Here is a 20,253-nt window from a genome sequence, read left to right as displayed (position 1 = left end):
AATGGTTATAGGTGAGAGATTGCATTTGTCAGAGTAGAGGATGGCAGCGCCACCCATTTTTTTTTTGAGGGGGGGGGACCTATTGGTGTGCTAGATATTATAGCCAGGAGGTAGTTTTTCAGTGTTAGTAATACAGGGTTGTAGCCAGGTTTCAGATAGGGTTAGAATGTGAGGGGAGGTATGGGTTATGTGGAGTTCAGTGATTTTTGTTAATGAGGCTTTGGATATTTAGAGAGTAGGTAGTTACATTTTTGGGACAAGAGGTGAGAGGGCGGGGGGGGGGGGGGGGAGGGGGTGGTGGAGGAAGAGGTGTAGGGTGTGTAGTTGGGGGGAGTATTGGGGGGGCAAGGTTGGGGTGGATGTTCCCAGAGAAAAGTATGTTACTAGTGAATAGATTAAGCGGAGTTTGCAGTTTGTAGAAGTTTAGGCTTTAGATATGGGTTTACAGGAGAGAGGGTTGTACTGAAATATGATAAATTTGTGAAGTCAGATGGAGAAGTTAAAGAGAGATGGGGAGATTGTAAAAGAGTGAGGAGTAATGGTTGTTTTGGTGGTGGTTGTGATGGTAGAATGTATATGTGGGAGGGAGAGATTAGTGTGGTAAGAGGTTAAGGTTTTGAGAAGGATAAGAAGTGAGATGGTAATATACACGTGTTGCATTGTGAGGTGTGTAGAGTGTAGTTATGAGATAGGATAGAGGGGGATTTCTGAAAAATAGGAAGTGATGTAATTAAGTAAGGAACTGTTTGATTAGGAGTGGTTACGGCGGAAGTGGATTATGATTTGCTGTGCTAGAGGGAAGGGGTGTGTCTGGACAGAATAAAAGTAAATGAAATGGAGGTGGGAGTGGGAATGGGAGTAGGTTAGGAGAGTGACGTGAGCCTGAGCAGACCAAGGGCAAAAGGAGTGGGGCTGCACCTAGAGAAACTGTGAAAACACCAACAAAAACAATCTTTAGAAGCAGGTAATGTCAACTGAGAACTTTGAGAGTCAGGAGGGAATAGAGCAGGACTAGAGACGCTTCCCGAGTATTTCTTAGAGAAAGAGGTAACAAAGCAGAATACAGAAACTGGTGTAGGGTGACAGAATAGGGTACAGAAGGAGGGTTAGGCTGAAAGAGAAGAATTGAGATAGACTGGGGGAGAGCAGCAGAACAACAGCTATGGGGTATAGTGTGCTGGAGAAAGCAGGGTGGTGAATAGCAGAGTGGGTGGAGGTAAGGAGCAGCACGGTGCTGTGCAAGCAGTAGCAAGCTGTGGGAGAACAGTAATAGTATGAGGTATACACCAAGATACTAAAATTATTAGGACATACTTTAATTAGAGGTTATAGTTGAGATGCACCATTGAAGGGACTGTAGTTTGAGGTAGTTCCAGACAGGGTAAGGTCTGTGGACTTGGTAGTGTAGCTACTGTTAACCTCAAAAAGAGAGAAAAAGTAGAGGGATTAGGAGACAGGGAAACAACCAGTATCAGTAAATAACTGGAATGAGTGGTTGTGTGTGTCTAAGGTGGTTGAAAGAATTGATAAGACTGTACTATACTGGAATTCTGCACACACACTGTAGTTTGGTTAATAATGTTTTATTAGGTTCATAGGTTCATGGGTTCATAGGTTCATACTAGGCTATCTGCCCTAGGGCATTTATAAGCCTAGTCAGAATGTGTTTGGCTTTCGCCACCCATTTTAAATTTATTTTGCTATGCCCTTTTTCAAGGTTAGTATACTGTGCCTCTGTCTAACAGTGACACAGAAGTGATACCCGGGGTAAACCTACGATCTCCCATCCACTCATCAAGATTCCTCTTGAAGAGAGTCAATGAGGGACTCTGCCTAACCTGGACTGGGATTTTATTCCAGAGTGAAGGGAGCCTCTGGGTTATGAATCTGTCCTTCCAGCATGTCCTATTTATTTCAGTGCTGAGGTTCAAGTCTCTCGAGCACGTAGCTCGATAGGATTTGGATTTTCTGAGGTGCAGCATGTCCATTAATTCCGGGTTGGACATGGCTTTATACATCAGGCACAGATCGCCCCTGAACAGGCGGTATGCCACTGAGTAGAGCTGGAGTTTCTTTAACCGGGCAGCATATGGCATCTGTTTGAGCCCTATGATCCTCTTGGTGAGGTACTTTTGGGGTCTTTCCAGTTGCTGCAGGTGTCTGGTATGGTACATCCCAAAAGGGGCATTGTACTCAATTATGGGCCTGATGAGGGATGAGTAAAGAGGCACGATGACCTACCCTGATCTAGATGTGAATCCCTTCATGATTAGGTGGCCTATATAAAATGTTTTTCTAACCACTTTTGCCATGTTAGATATTATGAATATAAGGCTGAAATTAATTCTGTTGTAAATATGCTGAAAGAAAAAGCTTGCTTAAATGCAGAAACAGAGTTTAGTAATATGTGATCAGCAGTCATACTAAATGACCATGGCTTGGAAAATAAGGAACCTGCTGAATGGACATTTTTCCCTTACAGACTTAAAAACAGGATGTATGCAAGAGCAAAAATGTAAAATCTGCTTTTAAAGAATGGACAATAACATTGTGACAATGTGTTTCCTCAAAAATATGTTTTTCTGCATGGAAAACAGGACATGGCACAAGAACAGATATTTTTATACAAAGATCCAAATAAAATACAGGATGTTCACACTGTCAGAAAAGCTGATCTCTTACAATGTGTTTCCTCAAAAATATGTTTTTCTGCATGGAAAACAGGATATGCTTATCAGCATTGGCACAAGAACAGATGTTCTTATACAAAGATCCAAATAGAATACAGGACAATGTGTTTCCTCAAAAACATGTTTTTTTGCATGGACAACAGGACACTGTTACAGGATGTTCACACTGTCAGAAAAGATGGTCTCTTACAAGACATTGTTAAACAAGGAAGCTTAGTATTGTTTCTACAGGATGAGCAATTCTCCAAAATAGAATATCAAGAGGAAATGTATATGTTTATGCATGACTAAAACTGTATATAAAGAGCTGTATAAATCCAGTTATGTTAGAGGTATGGTAGGGACTCGTTTGTCCTAAGGTAAATGTTATATCTCTCACATCATCTGTACTATATGAGAAGTAAAGTTGGAACAGTACTTTTAAGCTGCAACATTGTTCCGTTTGGTTTATTATAAAAAGTTATTTGTTACTGCTCTCTAAAGTTGATGCTGCAAAGTATATTTTCTCATCAGTGTATATTCTGCAAGTTTCTGTATGCAACAGACTGTGAATGCAAATATAACCAGACTTTGAATTTTAGCAGAATCCAGCCAGCAAGACTGATTGTCTTAAGAACATTTCAAATCCATCACACCAAGCAGTAAGCAGCTCCATGTAATTTTTCAATGGCAAGCTAGCCTGCATTTGAACCTACAATCTGCAATTCAAACACAAGGGGAATGATGGTAAGCCCTGCAGAGGGTCACTTCAGTCAAATTGCAGTAACTAACATTTGTACGTATGTGTAAATCCTAAACAGAAGTATTCCAGTTTATGCAGCTTGCAGTAGTAAAGTTTTTTAGACGTCTACAATCCGGAGTGAGACTAGTTCAAGAAATTCGCAGTGCCATAAATTCTTCAAGAAAAGGTGAATGTCCACTAGCACAGTAGTCCGCTGCCTGTTGTGCTTCACCAGCTTCTCAAGTGACTCTGAAAAATTTCTAGCCATCTGCAATAACAGCTTGATCACCTGTTTTCTTGCTAACTGGTAAGACTTTTTTCTGTGTCACATATTTAGTGTGGAGGATGTTAAACAGTTTGTATATTCTTAAGAGAGTTTGTATATTCTTAAGAGAGTTTGTATATTCTTAAGACAGTTTGTATATTCATACATAGTTTGTGTATTCCTAGACAGTTTGTATATTACTAGACAGTATGGATATTATTTATAATTCATGCAGGAGTAAACCAAACTTTAGTAAATTGCTATGTTGGTATACACAGCACATTAGTAAATGTAAAACCTTATTAGGGCAGGTTGATAGTAAGGCATTATGCAAATGTATTACAATATTTGACTGGTATCTCAAAGAAAACCATGTGAAAAATGACAAATGTTTAGTGTGTGCTTCAACAAAAAACGCATTTTGTGTATTATGCCATAAAATAATATTGCATCATATTGCTAAAAAAATAGACTGTAAAGACAGATCTGTTCATGATAAAGAATTAACTAAGGGTAGAATGTTTCCATTACATTCTGATGTTGAACAGTTATGTCCTGTCACCACATGTGAGTCAAATCAGTTACTAATAGAACCCCTAGTACATTTTGTTACAAAGGAATGTAGTAAACTTCTAAAAGACAGACACAATGAGTTCAGGAAGCTTAGACAAGTTATACATACATCTTTTCTAAAGGGCATACAAGTTTCAAATTCAGCAGAACAGCTTACTAAAGAATGTCAGAAAGACCATGCAACATTACAGGAAATTCAACAGCAATTGCAGGATAAAGGAAATAAATTAGCTGAACTGACAAAGACTGGGAACTTCCTGCATACACAGTTAATCTGTGCAAAAGAAATATATTTTATAATATGTTTATGTTTTGAAAATGGTTAAACATACATGGTGGGATGGTAGGATCTGATGTCTGGACAAATCATTCTTAATGTTTTACTTTCATTCAGTTAAAGCAAGACATCTATCAGTACTACAGTAAAGTAAAGCATATGAATGCCATTCATTAGCATAGTCAAAAGGTAAACAAAACTGTTCTAGTGTATAAAATTAAATAAAAATAGATGAGTAAAAATTTAAAGTCACAAGACATGACATGCTTGTATAAAGATATACATATACAAGACAGACATGCATGTGTGTTTTTTTCATCTAGAGTACATCTGTTACAATACACAAGAATAACAGGCAGACAACAGCAAATATAAATAATATAAATATAAATGTGATGGTTAAACTAATATCTATTTTGTTTTTTACAATTTGTTTATAATTATATAGTAACACCAAACAGTTAAAGTTCTGAATTTTAAAAAGAAAATCACAGATGGTATTATTCAAACAGTTTTTGTAAAATTAATGGCAGGACAGTTAAATAGTTAAATAAATAAATAATAAAAAAAATACTGAAATCCATGTAAGGTAATTGTAAAATGATGTCTATTTATGTTGTATAAATGCATAGTTATGCAAATCACAATCACATTAAAGGAAAAATGCCAAAATAATTAATTATAGTTTATAGAGTATAAAATGTGAGCTCAGACCTTCCTAGACTGAATGAATAGTTACAGGAAATGTTGGAAAAATCAGATAAACAACAATACTGATTGCCAGACAAGTAGCTTGAGTTTTTCTAAAGCATCATTGTTATTAAAACATAATTGTTAAAATGTTTACAGGCAACACTATTTGGTAATTGTAATAAAATGTCACAATTGTGCATAGATGTCACTTATAATCTGTTTGCAAGTAAATGTTAAAAGAAAAAAAACTCAGTTGCATCAACTGCAGCCAGCAAATGGACTATAGTATATATATAGTTCAAATCAATTGTGCAGAAGGGTGTAAATACCTACTAGAGGTAATATATAGTGAAAACTTTATTTAGTAACCTAATAAAATAAATGTATAACCAAAGTGTTGGGCTGACATACATTCTATTCTCACAGCATAGGGCAGGTAAACAGTGCTGCAGTACTACAGGGGGAGGGGTACTTTCTCAGTTTTACACTGACTGTATAAGGGGGAAGGGCACTTTCTCAGTTTTACACTGACTATATAAGCAGTACTGCACAAGGGTCTGAAATAAAGCTACAGAAAAAATAAACAACAAGGGTCTGAAATAAAGCTACAGAAAAAATAAACAACAAGGGTCTGAAATAAAGCTATAGAAAAAATAAACAACAAGTGTCTGAAATAAAGCTACTGAAAAAAATAAACAACAAGGGTCTGAAATAAAGCTACAGAAAAAATAAACAACAAGGGTCTAAAATAAAGCTAGAGGAAAAAATATCTCATTCCTTCTTGACAATACTCTTTTATGGGGGGAAAACAGGTATTAGTGTATTAGAAATACTGGTAAACTGGATTAAACCTGACAGGATAAGATATCTTACAAGTTGTTAATAGCTATCATAATGGTTATTATTGTATTGTTTAGTATTAAATTGTATTTACAACCTGTTAAACTGTAAAGCTATACAAGAGATAGTTTAAAAAACAAGAGATGGCTTAAAATTGATAAAGCTATAAAAGACAGAATAAAGATATGCAAAATGCATAAATGTTTCTAATAGCAAGAATGGTCACTATTTCAATATGTTTTTGACAAAACAATGTTGGTATAAAAAAGCATGAATATTTTAATTGCTGAGTATGTAGTTTAAAATAACATGACATATGCATTTGGTGCCAGTTCCACTAGATATTTCTAAAGAGACATAAACATTTTCCAAGATTTTGCTCAATATTAATGTTATTAAATTTATAAGATTAGACTAAATGTACTTTATAGTCTTTGTATGTACAAATGCAGAAGAATTCAGTACAAATGATAGTCTTTGTATGTACAAATGCAGAAGAATTCAGTACAAATGAGATTAATGTCTAGTAATAAATATGTGTGAAAAACCATATTTAAATAAAAAATGGGTCCAGGGTACCTACTAGATTGAAATGCATGAACAGCAAACAGTCTATGTAAATACATAATGTACTGAATACATTGTAATAAGTTTGAAAGTAATTTGTCAAGTTGTAATATCATTGGTTTTACCACAGTAAAATAACTGCTTTCAAATATTTATTATCTAAGCCCAGTTCAGTACTTTACCAAGATGTTAATGGGCAGTTCAAAGACATGACCACAATGTTATGGTTAAAATGACATTAAAACTGTATATTTTCAGCAGTGTATAAATGCTTGCAGTAGCACATGGTTCTTGTCTTATAGTTAATTCAACAGTTGCAAAGAGTTAATGGAACAGTTCTAAGTCATAAATTAAATTCTGTGATTGCAAAAGAATAAACTGATCATGATAAAAAAATAACATTAAAGGAGACACAGCTCATAATTGATAAAATGTTTTCACAGAATGGTCTGCAAAAGAAAAAGTTTGAAATACATTCAGTTTTTGTAGTAATACTTAATATCATTGTATTAACTATGTAAAATTGCATTTTGACTTGTATCAAAAGAAGACTATAGGTTTGCTTCTTAATGTTTTTTCTATATAAAATGTTTTGAGTATGTTTAAAAACAGAGGGAATTGTTAGATATTATGAATATAAGGCTGAAATTAATTCTGTTGTAAATATGCTGAAAGAAAAAGTTTGCTTAAATGCAGAAACAGAGTTTAGTAATATGTGATCAGCAGTCATACTAAATGACGATGGCTTGGAAAATAAGGAACCTGCTGAATGGACATTTTTCCCTTACAGACTTAAAAACAGGATGTATGCAAGAGCAAAAATGTAAAATCTGCTTTTAAAGAATGAACAATAACATTGTGACAATGTGTTTCCTCAAAAATATGTTTTTCTGCATGGAAAACAGGACATGGCACAAGAACAGATGTTTTTATACAAAGATCCAAATAAAATACAGGATGTTCACACTGTCAGAAAAGCTGATCTCTTACAATGTGTTTCCTCAAAAATATGTTTTTCTGCATGGAAAACAGGATATGCTTATCAGCATTGGCACAAGAACAGATGTTCTTATACAAAGATACAAATAGAATACAGGACAATGTGTTTCCTCAAAAACATGTTTTTCTGCATGGACAACAGGACACTGTTACAGGATGTTCACACTGTCAGAAAAGATGGTCTCTTACAAGACATTGTTAAACAAGGAAGCTTAGTATTGTTTCTACAGGATGAGCAATTCTCCAAAATAGAATATCAAGAGGAAATGTATATGTTTATGCATGACTAAAACTGTATATAAAGAGCTGTATAAATCCAGTTATGTTAGTGGTATGGTAGGGACTCGTTTGTCCTAAGGTAAATGTTATATCTCTCACATCATCTGTACTATATGAGAAGTAAAGTTGGAACAGTACTTTTAAGCTGCAACGTTGTTCCGTTTGGTTTATTATAAAAAGTTATTTGTTACTGCTCTCTAAAGTTGATGCTGCAAAATATATTCTCTCATCAGTGTATATTCTGCAAGTTTCTGTATGCAACAGACTGTGAATGCAAATATAACAAGACTTTGAATTTTAGCAGAATCCAGCCAGCAAGACTGAGTGTCTTAAGAACACTTCAAATCCATCACACCAAGCAGTAAGCAGCTCCATGTCATTTTTTCAGGCCACGTGGTTGTCAAATGAGAGATTGCTATCAACTTGGGTCCCCAGGTCCCTAATTACTTCTTCTGTACTTAATGGATTACCACCTATGTGGTAATTTGTGGGCACTTTGTTTTTGCCAAAGGGGATGACTATACACTTTTTGGCATTTAGCTTGAGGCCATGGCTCTGGCACCAATTGTCTGTTTCTATGAGGCCCTTTTGGAGGATGCTTGTGTCGGCTGGAGAGTCGATTATGAAGCCCAGTTTGAAGTCATCTGCGAACTTGGTCAGCCACAGTCCTTCCGTGTTGACATGTACCTCCGAGAAATATAGACTGAACAAGAGAGGTCCCAGGACTGAGCCTTGCGGGACACCACTTGTAACTGGTTTGGAGTTTGACACGGCTCCAACAATTCTAACCATGTGGGTTCTGTCCTTGAGCCAGTTTGCAATCCATCTAGTGACATAGGGGTTTATATTTAAGCTGGTGAGCTTATCTATAATGCCCAAGTGGGGTATTGTAGCGAAGGCTTTTGCGAGGTCCAGGTAGGTTGTGTGGACCACCTTCCCCTCATCAATGGCCTTGGTGACTGCTTCAAAGAAATCAACCAGGTTTAAGAGGCAGGATCTGCCCTTATCAAAGCCGAACTGGGTAGGATCCAGTGTCTGTAGGTCCCCAATATCTTTATTTATGAGGTCCATGATGATCCTTTCCATAGCTTTGCAGACCAAGCTAGTCAGGCTTATGGGGCGATAGTTTCCAGGATCCGTTGACGCACCACCTTTATGGAGAGGGACCACTGTTGCTGTACGCCACTCTTTGGGCACATATCCTGTAGTAAGGCTGAGATTGAACGGTAGTTTTATGTTTGGGTTTAGCTCTTCTTGGAGTTCATGTAGGACGCAGCCCGGGACACCGTCTGGTCCCATTGATGCTGTGTTTTTTGCTTTGGAGAGGGCGGCTCTTACCTGAGCATCTGAGATGTCAGGGGGGCAGCACTCTGCTGGGATAGATATTTGCCCTTTTGGTGGGGAGGGGGGGGGTTTGTGCTGAACCTGTTAGCTAGGATGTTGGCAATGTCTGTGGGTTCAGTGTATTTTTTGTCATTTTGGACTAATTCTGAGCATATCTGGGAATTACCACCCAGGTTCCTAACATAACTAAAGAAAGCCTTGTGATTATCCTTAGTGTCCTGTGCAATTTTCTCTCGAAGCTGGCCTTAGACAATTTTATGAGTGCCCGTAGTTTTTTGCTAATACTGATCAGTGATGCCTTCCCTTTTTGAGATTTTGCTCTATCATTTAGTAGCTTCCTCCTTCTATTGTATAGTTTGTTTATGGCTGGGGTCCACCAGACAGGACGTCTGCCTTTGGAGGATTGGGTCTTGGTTTTATTTGGGATCGCATGATCCATGCATTCCTGAAGGTGTTCATAGAATGCGTTTATAAAGGATTATGCGGTCTGGGCCGTATTTTCCACAGGCCTGGGGGTTTTGAAGGATTCCACCTCGGTTTTGAGGAGTGTGAAATTTGCTTTAGAGAAGTTTTTCACTGTGGTTTTCTGGGCAGGGGGTGGGGTCAGGATGTGAATATCCAGTGAGATTAGTTTATGGTCTGATCTTACCAGTGAGGGATACACTTCTGGTCTGGAGCATAGAGTCCCCATGTTGGTGATGATCAGGTCCAGTATGTTTTCCCCTCTTGTGGGAGTGGTAACAAGTTGTTCCATAGCACTTGAGTTTATAAATTCTAGGAACCTTTGGGCTAGGGTGTTGGAGCTAGAGTAATGCTCCCAGTCTATGTTTGGGAAGTTGAAGTCGCCCAATATAATGGTGTTTGGAGAGACCTTCATATTTTCCAGTGTTCTCAGAAAGGCCAAGTGGGGTTCCTGGGTTTGGGAGGGGGGTCTGTAGCAGGCTATAAACTGGAAGGCAGTTTTACCCACTGTTAGTTGCACATGGATATTCTCTGATGCTTCGTGCTTTGCCACCAACCTGGAGGTGTGGGTATCTTTGATGAATATCGATACTCCCCCCTCCTTTTGTGGTTTGGTCCAAGTTTTGGGGCCGAAAAGCATGGTATGAGGTATAACCTGGTAGTGCTGGGGTGCTCTCGGGAGCCCTGAACCAGGTTTCTGTTACTGCACAGATATCGATGTTCTCCATGCTAAGGAGAGTTTCGAGTGCGTGCATCTTGAGGTTTAGACTTCTGGCGTTGAGTAGCATTACTCTTAGTTTCTTATCCCTTGTGATACCTATGGAGGTGGGTTTGTCTTTTGAGCCTTGCCTAAAAACGGCACTATGGGGGTAGCAAGAGCCTTTGCCAATATCCGAAAGCCCAGGGGTGACAGGTACAAGCCGTCTCTAGCGAAGCATCGTGGCTTGTCGAGCATATCATCCCAAGCTGACAGGCATTGGATCCCCTTTGAATGACACCAGTACTTAAGCCAATTGTTGAAATTGATCATCTTGTCTTCATATTGTGGCATCATTCTTGGTGAGGGTAAGATGCTACTCAAGGTCAGGGTCATACCGGCCTGGGCTATATGCTCAGAGAGCTCCTTTATGTCTCTTTTCATGTAGTCCAGGGAGGTACGTCTCAGGTCATTCACACCAGCATGGACAATGACTGAGTGATATTTGTACTTGCCTTGGAGTGACCTGAGTGTTTGTGTTATGTGGCGGATCCTAGCGCCCAACAGGCTGCTCACCGTGACCCTCTCCTTGTTCAGCCTGGTGAGCGGGACGTCAGTGTGCCTGACGATAGAGTCACCTATTACAAGTGTATCAGGTGTGTTGTTTAGTCTTAAGGGCTGTGACTGTTCGGCACACTGGCTTTGTGAGATATGTGTTGCACGTGTTTTGTTTTGGGGTAGCGGTTGCTTGGGTGTCTGCTTTGGAGGTCTCTGCTGCTTAGGCAGATCTTTATTTAGAGCCTCCGAGTATGTTTTTGTGTGATTATGTGTTTGGTTTGCTGTCGTGGTAGGTCTATGTGAGACTGGAATTGTAGTGAGTGTGGTTGCCTTCTCCTCCTGACTGGTTATGCCAGTACTGAGTTGAGAGAGCTTAGCCTCCAGTTTGGCTATATGGTTGCATCTCTCACATGTGTTGGAATTTGTTGGGAGGAGGAGAGGGTTGTCTGTGTACATGAGGCAGTTGTAACATTGCCTCAAGATTCCCAGATTCACCAGCTGGACCGGAGAGGAGATTGACAACTGACCTTTGGATATGCTAGAATAATATTGGGAATTCCTTAATAATTGAAAACAAGGGCCAGTGGGGAGAGAGGGTGTAGTGCTTTTAATTTTTAGTGCTGACTTATATAATTGCTTTAGCGAGCAAGTGCTAGGTAACTTAAGTGCAATGTGTTACAGGTAACTTAAATGCAAAAACGACAAACAGTAACTTTCTTTCAAGTGAAACAAGGAAATAAGTACAGTAAGCAATGCAGATATCACTAGTGATCCACAGAAGCGCTGAGAAACTGCGTATTAGGTGGAATTAGCGTTCCACGGAAATAACAAGCAAACAAACAACAAGCATATAAACAAAGCTAGATTCAGCAGGCCTGGATCTAGTCTATGCTACATGTTAACAATATCCAAATAGTGCATTCAAGAACAGTGCTGATACACAATAGCAGTCTGTAGAAATTCTGGAATGCTGGATAACAATAACCATACTGATAAATATATCCAACATTTCTGCAAGTATATTCTAATTCTCCTGAATAATATGTACTGAAACCGTGTTTTCCTGCTGAATAGTATGGAAATTTGACCTGACTTCTGTACTCAAGCTCAAGTGTCTGTGCTGTAAAGACCCTTTTACATATCAGTCCAAAAGCTAACTTCCTGACTTCACTGACCATGTCTGAAGTATATCCTAATAATACAAAGGCCCTGTAATATTTTACACACCTCTTTAGCCTTGGTTTCCAAGCCTTGTCTTGCATGTGCCTCACAGTCTATTCTTATCTAGCATTCCATTGCAAGTGCACATACCTTTCCCTTGAGAAAGGAACAAGCTGTATTTCTATACATCTCATGCTTAGCCAGCAAGATTCTTTTCCCTTCTGCTGAACTGTCTTTCCTTGAACTATATGCATAAATAAAACACAAGTCTGACATTATATTTTTGAGCCTAGTCTTCCATTTATTCTATTGTATGTCTAACATTTATTTTAAAGTGCTAGCCCTCAGTCTAACAGTGGTGAATGAGTTGTCCCTTAATCAGTCTATTCATTTGCCCAATTTTTTCCCTTGTCCACAATCTGCTAGTGAAAAGGTACTGCACATGTTAGATGTGTATAGACATTTCAGATTTTATTTAGATAAGACTAAGACTTTTAGGAAATCTGATCAGCTCATTGTTTCCTTTCATCCCAGGTCATTGGGATTAGCTGTATCCAAGCAAACTATTTCTTCTTGGATCTCAAAAGCTATTTCATTTTGCTATTCCTTTCATGGTAATAGTCTTCCTTATTCTGTTAAGGCTCATTCTACTAGTGCTGTGGCTTCTTCTGGTACTTTTTTCAAGGGGGTTGGACACTGACTCTATTTTTCAGACAGCTACCTGGACTTCTGTGCATACATTTACCAACCCAACAAGTTGGATGGAATCTCCAGAGCTAGAACTGGTTTTGCTATGGACATCCTTCATGGCTTCCTAGAGGGCTGTGTTGGTCCTTACTCCTCCCAAGTTTCTTTTTGAGTTTTGACACTCTCCCTAATATAAAGAATACTTCAGCAGTAAAACAAAAGGACATAGTACAGTTGTGTAAAATCTTACCATAATGGTAGATGTCCTTCTCTTCATTGTTGCAATATTCACTCCCTCCCTTCAACCAAGTCCATTTCTTTTGTGGATGTACTGACTATCTCTTTTTTCCTTCAACTGGCATTCCTACTGGGGCTCTTAGTTCTGTGGATGGTACATCTGGATGTCACATTTATGCCCTACACTGCACGGTGAGTGTGCCTGTGATGTGTGGCATACCTTGGGGCAACGTGATGGCTTTAATATGCTGGCCGGAGGTCGGGCCGCTTTTGGTGGGGGATCCATGTTGTAAAGAATACTGCAACAGGAAGAGAAGGGCATGTACTGTTATGGTAAGATTCTAAACAATTGTACTTTTCATTCATAGGACATCCTTGTCTTATACCACTCTTCATGCATATTTTGTTCATACATTGTTCATAGATTAGTACTACGCTAACTGCTCTTGTGAGCCATTTTAAGCCTAGCCAATTATCCCTTGTGAGACTCAAACCCTGCACCTTGTGTTTTTAAGGCAAACACCTTAACCATTAGGCCACCCTCCCAACCCTGTTCCACACTTCTCCATAACATCCCACAAAGCATCATGTCCTACTCTATCAGATGCCTTACTAATATCACCTAGCATGAATTTCACATCTTCCCTTGTACTTGCAATGTCATCCACAGTCTTTCTCACAACCAATAATAATTCTTGAGATCCCTTCAATTTTATACCATATATACTTTTCTTCCATGTTATCCTTTATCTTTCCTTCCATTCTCCTCTGCATTATTCTCATAAACATTTTATAATCTATGTTATTTAGTTTGATGGTTTTTCAATTCTTTGTCATTCTTCTCATCTTTCTTCCATATAAATTTTAATATCTCACTACATAACTCTTCATAAACAGACCCTTCCTTCAACTATTCATTCAGTACATTAAAAAATTTGTTCTTTGCTGATACATTAATTGCTTGTACATTCCATACCCTATAACGTCTGGGCCTGTTACTGAATCCCTAAGTCCTTCATCCAGTTCATTAATAGTGATTTATTTTTCAAATTCCTTAACTCTGGATTTTTTTTTTACTTTCCATTCACTCTTATTTTTCTTCTTTTTACTCTTGCATGTATTTTCCACATGCTGTACTGCAATTCTCAGAATTTGCTCTTATGTTCTTTTTACTTCTCCTTTTACATCTTTCATTTCCCTCATTATACTAACATCATCCTTTACTATTTTGTCCAAATATGCAGAAACCTCTTCCTTTCTCCCTTGCAAATAATACCTCTGCCAAAGGATCTATATTATAATCTTGACTGTTTAATGGATCGAATGCATAAAGATCAAACTTTATGCATCGAACCATTAAACAGTCGAAATTCAATAAAAAAAATTATAACAAAAAAAAACAACTAACGGGTGTAGGCAGGGGGAGCAAGCAACCCTGCCCCCCCCCACACCACCCGCTACTTAAATATACCAACTCCGAGATCGCGCTACAGTTCAGGAAAGGGAAATCTTCCCTTTCCTGCACCATACTACATTAAAGTGTGATCTCAGAGTTGGTATATTTAAGTAGCGGGGGGGTGTGGGGAGTCCATTAGGGTAAACATTTAAAGTTTTAATTTTTTTTTTCGAAGTTACGGAACTTCGACAGTATGGTGTCGATCATATTGTATATGATGTTCCATAACTTCGGTGTTATAATATAGACCCCTGCCAAATAGTAATACTTAATTTTTTTCTCGATTTCTTTTATACATTTCTTTTCCATATCATAATACTCTCTTGTATTATTCTGTAAATTTGCTAATACATTTCTGTATATTTTCCCATACTTCTCTTTCTCTTTTTGTTAAATCATTCTGCCATTGAAAAAAATCAGTTCTTATATTTCTTTTTAAATTCAATCCACCATTCAGACCAGTTTTATAGACATCCTACACAGTTGTATGATCCTCCTATAACTACAGTATTTCCCACTCTCCAGTTTCATCCCATGATTTCTCATGTATTCTTTTTATTTCCTTTCCTATTTTATTATACTCTTTCTTCCATCACCTCCATCCATATTGCTAAATGGTCTGAAAAACCCATCACAACATTAACACCATCTGCTACATCCACCCCTCCAGTAATACAAAATAATCACTATCACAGCGAAATGACCCCTTCTATAAGTCCACTGACATTTATTCCACATAACTAATTTACCACATTTTATTATTTCTTGTACTTTTTTTTTACAGCTTTCCTTTTTCTTTTTACATTTCCACTTAAATCACAACTAAAGTCCCCTGCAATTACAATTTTCATGTCAACCACCACAGTGTGATGTTTGATGAAACAGATTTCTCTCGCTCCTTTCTAGTTATATATGTATATAATGTTATAATTCTGTAAACATGTACTCTCCACCTCACATCCACAGCAGTTATCCTTTCCATCCTTACCAAAGTTACATCTAGTATTTTCACTGTTCTTTTTACACAACACACCCACATCAGAAAAGCTCTCACTTCCTAACATCCATGTTGTATTTCCACCCCACAGTTTTTTCTATTTGCAGTCTTTCTTCACTTGCCCTCTAACAGAGTAACACCCACATCACATTCAGCACATGACTCCAGTATTCCTCTCCTTGAAGTATTAATAATATTGTTCACATTTACTGAATGTAATCTAAAATTGTTGCTTTTCATTCTTTTTAAGTTTAGGGGAAATATTTTTATTATCTTTTTCTTATTCAGTTGGGGAAGGAGTAAAAATATTTTTTCCTGGGTTTATGTATAAATAATCCTTGATCCTTAGAATCAGATTTTTCACTGGCTAGAATTTCAAAAAAAAAAAAAAAAAGTATCAACCCCTTCTCCTAACTCGTCTTCCCGCATGCACTCTCTCTCTCTCCTTTTTTCCTCCTCCATATTTTCTACAGCTTCTTCTTCATCTTGTTCACCCTTTCCCCCAGCGTCTTGTCCTTCCTCATGTATGTTTTCGCCCCTTTCCCCTTCTTTTTTATTAGTTACTGACATAGCTGGGTTTAAGCACCAGCGAATCCTGTGGTCGCTGGGGACCCCCTGTTCCTGGGGGGGGGGGGCAACCACAGCAGGTTGCCTTACCTTGATATTTTGCAACAGGTCTTTCAAATCAACAAAAAGCTAGTATGACAATCTTGTATACTTAATAAATCAGATGGGTAACAACTTGTATTTATATCTCCTTTAAAATTCAAAGATATCTCTGGTTATAGTAACAGTGTTTTATTAAGTAACAAGCTTGACAATTTCATTAAATATTTTACCATTGGCATAATACCCCTGGCTTAGTTAAACTCTGCTAGTGGACATTCAGCCCACTAAAACTAACAACGTAGTGAACTTTAGGTACTCGCAATACCTGTGGCTGCAAGGGGGTCTCCTTAGTCATCCATGACTGTGTGTGGGGGCCTCTCAAAAGCTGCTGCTGGTTGGAGAAAATGAGGAGAAAAATATGTATTAATTTCCTGATTATGCTCTTTAACCTAAACAGCTCTGTGATATGACCCCATTAGGACAAAGCTGATAATGAGCATAAGCAAGGTAAGCACTAGAGATCAGCAGCCCAGAGCGACTGTTCTCAGTGCAACCCTGGATTTTAAGAAAGGCTGATTCTAATCTTCAGGGATGCTTTTCTTTTTCAGGGAGTTTTATAAACACTGGCAGAACACCAGCTACAGCAACTTTCAACTTATTTGCAGAAGAATGTATTACAATACCTATATTAGCAAAATAAAGGCTCAACATCATGAACATATTCCAAATATTACACTAATTCGATTAAAAAGTTAATAGTATAACACCTTTTTCATCAGCTTTAATTTTTTTGGACAAATAACTATAAAACTCTAATATCTGGATTTATTGACTCTCTGTAATGCTGAATGATTTACAAGCAAATTAAACTTTTTACGAAGGATAGAGCAAAACTATGAGAAAAATCAGGGAAGGTTAATAAAAGTGACTTACCCCTGCTGCTCTTTGATGACTGCTAAATGGCAGTCACTGATCTGCTGTGACAATACCAGTGTTGCACAGTGTATTGCTATTTGCTGAAATAAGTACAGAAGTAGTATTGCTATGGCTTATGCGTGTGTGTGTGTGTGTGTGTGTGTGTGTGTGTGTGTGTGTGCGTGAGCATGCGTGCGTGCATGTGTGTGTGTGTGTGTGTGTGTGTGTGTGTGTGTGTGTGTGTGTGTGTGTGTGTGTGTGTGTGTGTGTGCTGGGTGGCTGAAACTGTAGGCCTAGGGCGCCATTTCACCTAAGTCCAGACCTGTATATGGCGCTCCTGCAATGTATCATTGGTGCAATTAAATTCCAATAACTGTAAATCTCCCTTTGTGAGATGGGCCAACATAGTGTAGTACACAGGCCTGTAGTAATGAAGAGGACTATAGCTACAGGTCAGTCAGTTTGCAGCATGAATTAATAGGTTGCTTAGGAGGGGTATCAGCAATAGGGTGATACATAGACTGGAAATCCCTAGGGGCCCCCCAAAATGCTAACACCGGCTCTGGTTACGGATTACTCTTGACAGAAGTCATCCAAAACTGTCCCCTTTTTTACACAGCTTGCATTCAGGCACACACTTTCTCTCTGCATGTCCTTTCTCACCTCCCAGCTGATAACATTGTACTTTGTCGCAATCTAATTAAATGAAAAAAGTCTCCACAAAAGATGCACAACTTAGGTTGGCCATCAACTCTTAATGTCCCTCTATGACCAACTACAAAAATGACACTTGTCAAGTGTTTCACCATGTCTTTTCACATTTCAAAACAGCTTCCAACCTCTACTGTCCGTTCCATAAGTTTCTATTATCCATAAATTTTAGAATGTTATCAGTTATCAACAGATTCACACAAGCCCTGCATGCATTTTTAACATTATATTCTTCCAGCACATCAGTTCCAACCCACAAAATAACTTTTTTTTAACATTTACGTTACTAACAAGAAAATGATTGTTCCACAGATAAATATCTTACCTTTTGTTACACAGGTTTGGAAATTTCATCATCGGTCAGTTAGTTTCATATGGTAACTCACAGAACATCTCTGCCCTACTATGTGTTAATGACCAAATTTCTTGCACTTTAAAATCCATATCAGCTACTATATTGTCCCATACAATATCTATCTGTTACAGTGTCATTTTTTATCCTTATTTTCACAGCCGGTTCTTCTCTTCTTTTTAAAAAACGATTTACTTGCAGTTTATTGCTGCTGTCCTTTTTCCTTACTGTATATGTTTTAGTTACTGGATTATCTGCTGCCACAAAAACAGACACCTTCTCAGTTTGTTGCTGCCTTCCTCTTTAGCTTTCTGCTTCATATGTTTTAACAGGTTCCCCTTATAATTTCGAAATACTGAAATCCCGACTTTCAGTATTTTGAAATTATAATACCGAACCCTTGAAATTCCGAAACACCAGAACCGTGAATTTCAAAATACTGAAGTTCAGAGCTTCTGGTGTTGCGGTTTGTGAATGCATAGGTGTAAGTGTAGGCAAGTACATATGAGTGTGTTGGTTGGGGCTTTTCTGTATGCTAGTGTGTGTTTTGGCTGTGATGTGTGTGTGCAAGGGGCTGTGAAATGTATATGTGTGAGTTACCTTTGTGTATGTGATTGTGCGATCTCAGAGTTCGTATATATAAGTAGGGGTGTGTGGGGGGTGCAGAGGGGCTTGCCCCCCTGCTTGTCTACAGTGAAGGATTGTTTGATTGTGGGGGGAGATTGTGTGTATGTGTATGTGTGTGGTGTATTTGCACTGTAGGTTCGTGATTTTAAATTTCGTGGTTATGGAGTTTCGGTATTTAAAGATTTCGGCTATAGAATTTCGAAATACTGAAATTCGGGATTTCAGTATTTCGGGATTCTATAGTGAACCTGTTTTAACTGCAGCGTTCTCTCTTGCCACATCACTTGGTTCCTTTCCACATAGCTTTTTTTGGAAGTGCTGAGGATGATAGTCTGCCATCTCACCACATGAAACAGCAGAACTGTCCCACTGATCATCCTGACCCAGCTTTAACAGAAATGCTGCACATTCGCAAGTCAAATGGCACACAGGTCACTCACTCAAGGGACCTTAACCTGGTATGTGACATCAACAGAATTTGCTAGAGAGACATATTTGTCTCACAGAGGTTGTCCCACCTTTGGAACAAGCTTCCTGTTCATGTTAAACAAAGCCCCTCGTTGGCCCTATTTAAGTGCAATTTGGACGATTGGATGGGTAACCAGAAATTCACCTGGGAGGGGGGTTCTACCTGTATCCCTCTTGGACGGGGGCAATAGGTGCTGATTTTAGTGTCTGCTTGAACCAGACACCCTTGGGAACACAGGTTGAACTTGGCTAGGTTTGTAAGGGCCCTGGAGCCATTAGCCTAGTAACTATGATCCTATGAAAGCAAATAAACACAGTAATTAGGACTGTCCATAGAGATCCATGTAATATAACAGAAGTAAATTGGATATATTACTGTGCAGCTAAATTAATAACTGATAAAGTTCTACCACAAGAACACAGGGTAGTGAGGGAAAGGAAGGGGAGAAATCGAATACCATCATGGAAGTATCAAATAGAGAAAACTATAAAGCAATTGAGACAAGAATGTCACTGTTAGAAGACTATAGAAGAGGGAATAGATTAACAAAAATACTAAGAAAGATAGATGTGATAAAAGCAATGCACAGTATTAGAGCAGACCAGGATCTATCATGTACTATTGCAAATAACAAACAAAAAATTTCAGCACAGACGGAAAAACTTAGAAGATACACAGATAAATGTAAAGAAAAAGTACAAAATAAGCAGTTTATTGATGACCCAAAAAAGTTTTATAGAGAATTGGGAAACAAGGTAAAAGGAATTGAAAGACTGCTAAAAAAAGAAGAAATAGATATGTTTTGGAGAAGTATCTATGAAGATCCTGTGGAACATAGCAACAATGCTAAATGGATTGAAGAAGTAAAAGAAAGACTAAGAGGTTTAAAGGTACAGGATATGAAATGGGACGAAGTAACAGCCAGAGAGATTGAAACAAAGTTAAGAAAAGCCTCTAACTGGAAAACCCCAGGCCCAGATACAGTACCTAACTTTTTGTTTAAAAGTATTAACATCTTTGCATGAAGATTTAGCATTGAGTAAGAACTCTTTTTATGCGTACCCAGA

The sequence above is a fragment of the Protopterus annectens genome, chromosome 9.part0 (assembly GCF_019279795.1).
Source record: "Protopterus annectens isolate FY-2018-M chromosome 9.part0, PAN1.0, whole genome shotgun sequence".
In the NCBI taxonomy this organism is placed as follows: Eukaryota; Metazoa; Chordata; order Ceratodontiformes; family Protopteridae; genus Protopterus; species Protopterus annectens.
The sequence above is the reverse complement of the archived record's forward strand: the minus strand, read 5'-3'. Positions refer to the sequence as shown.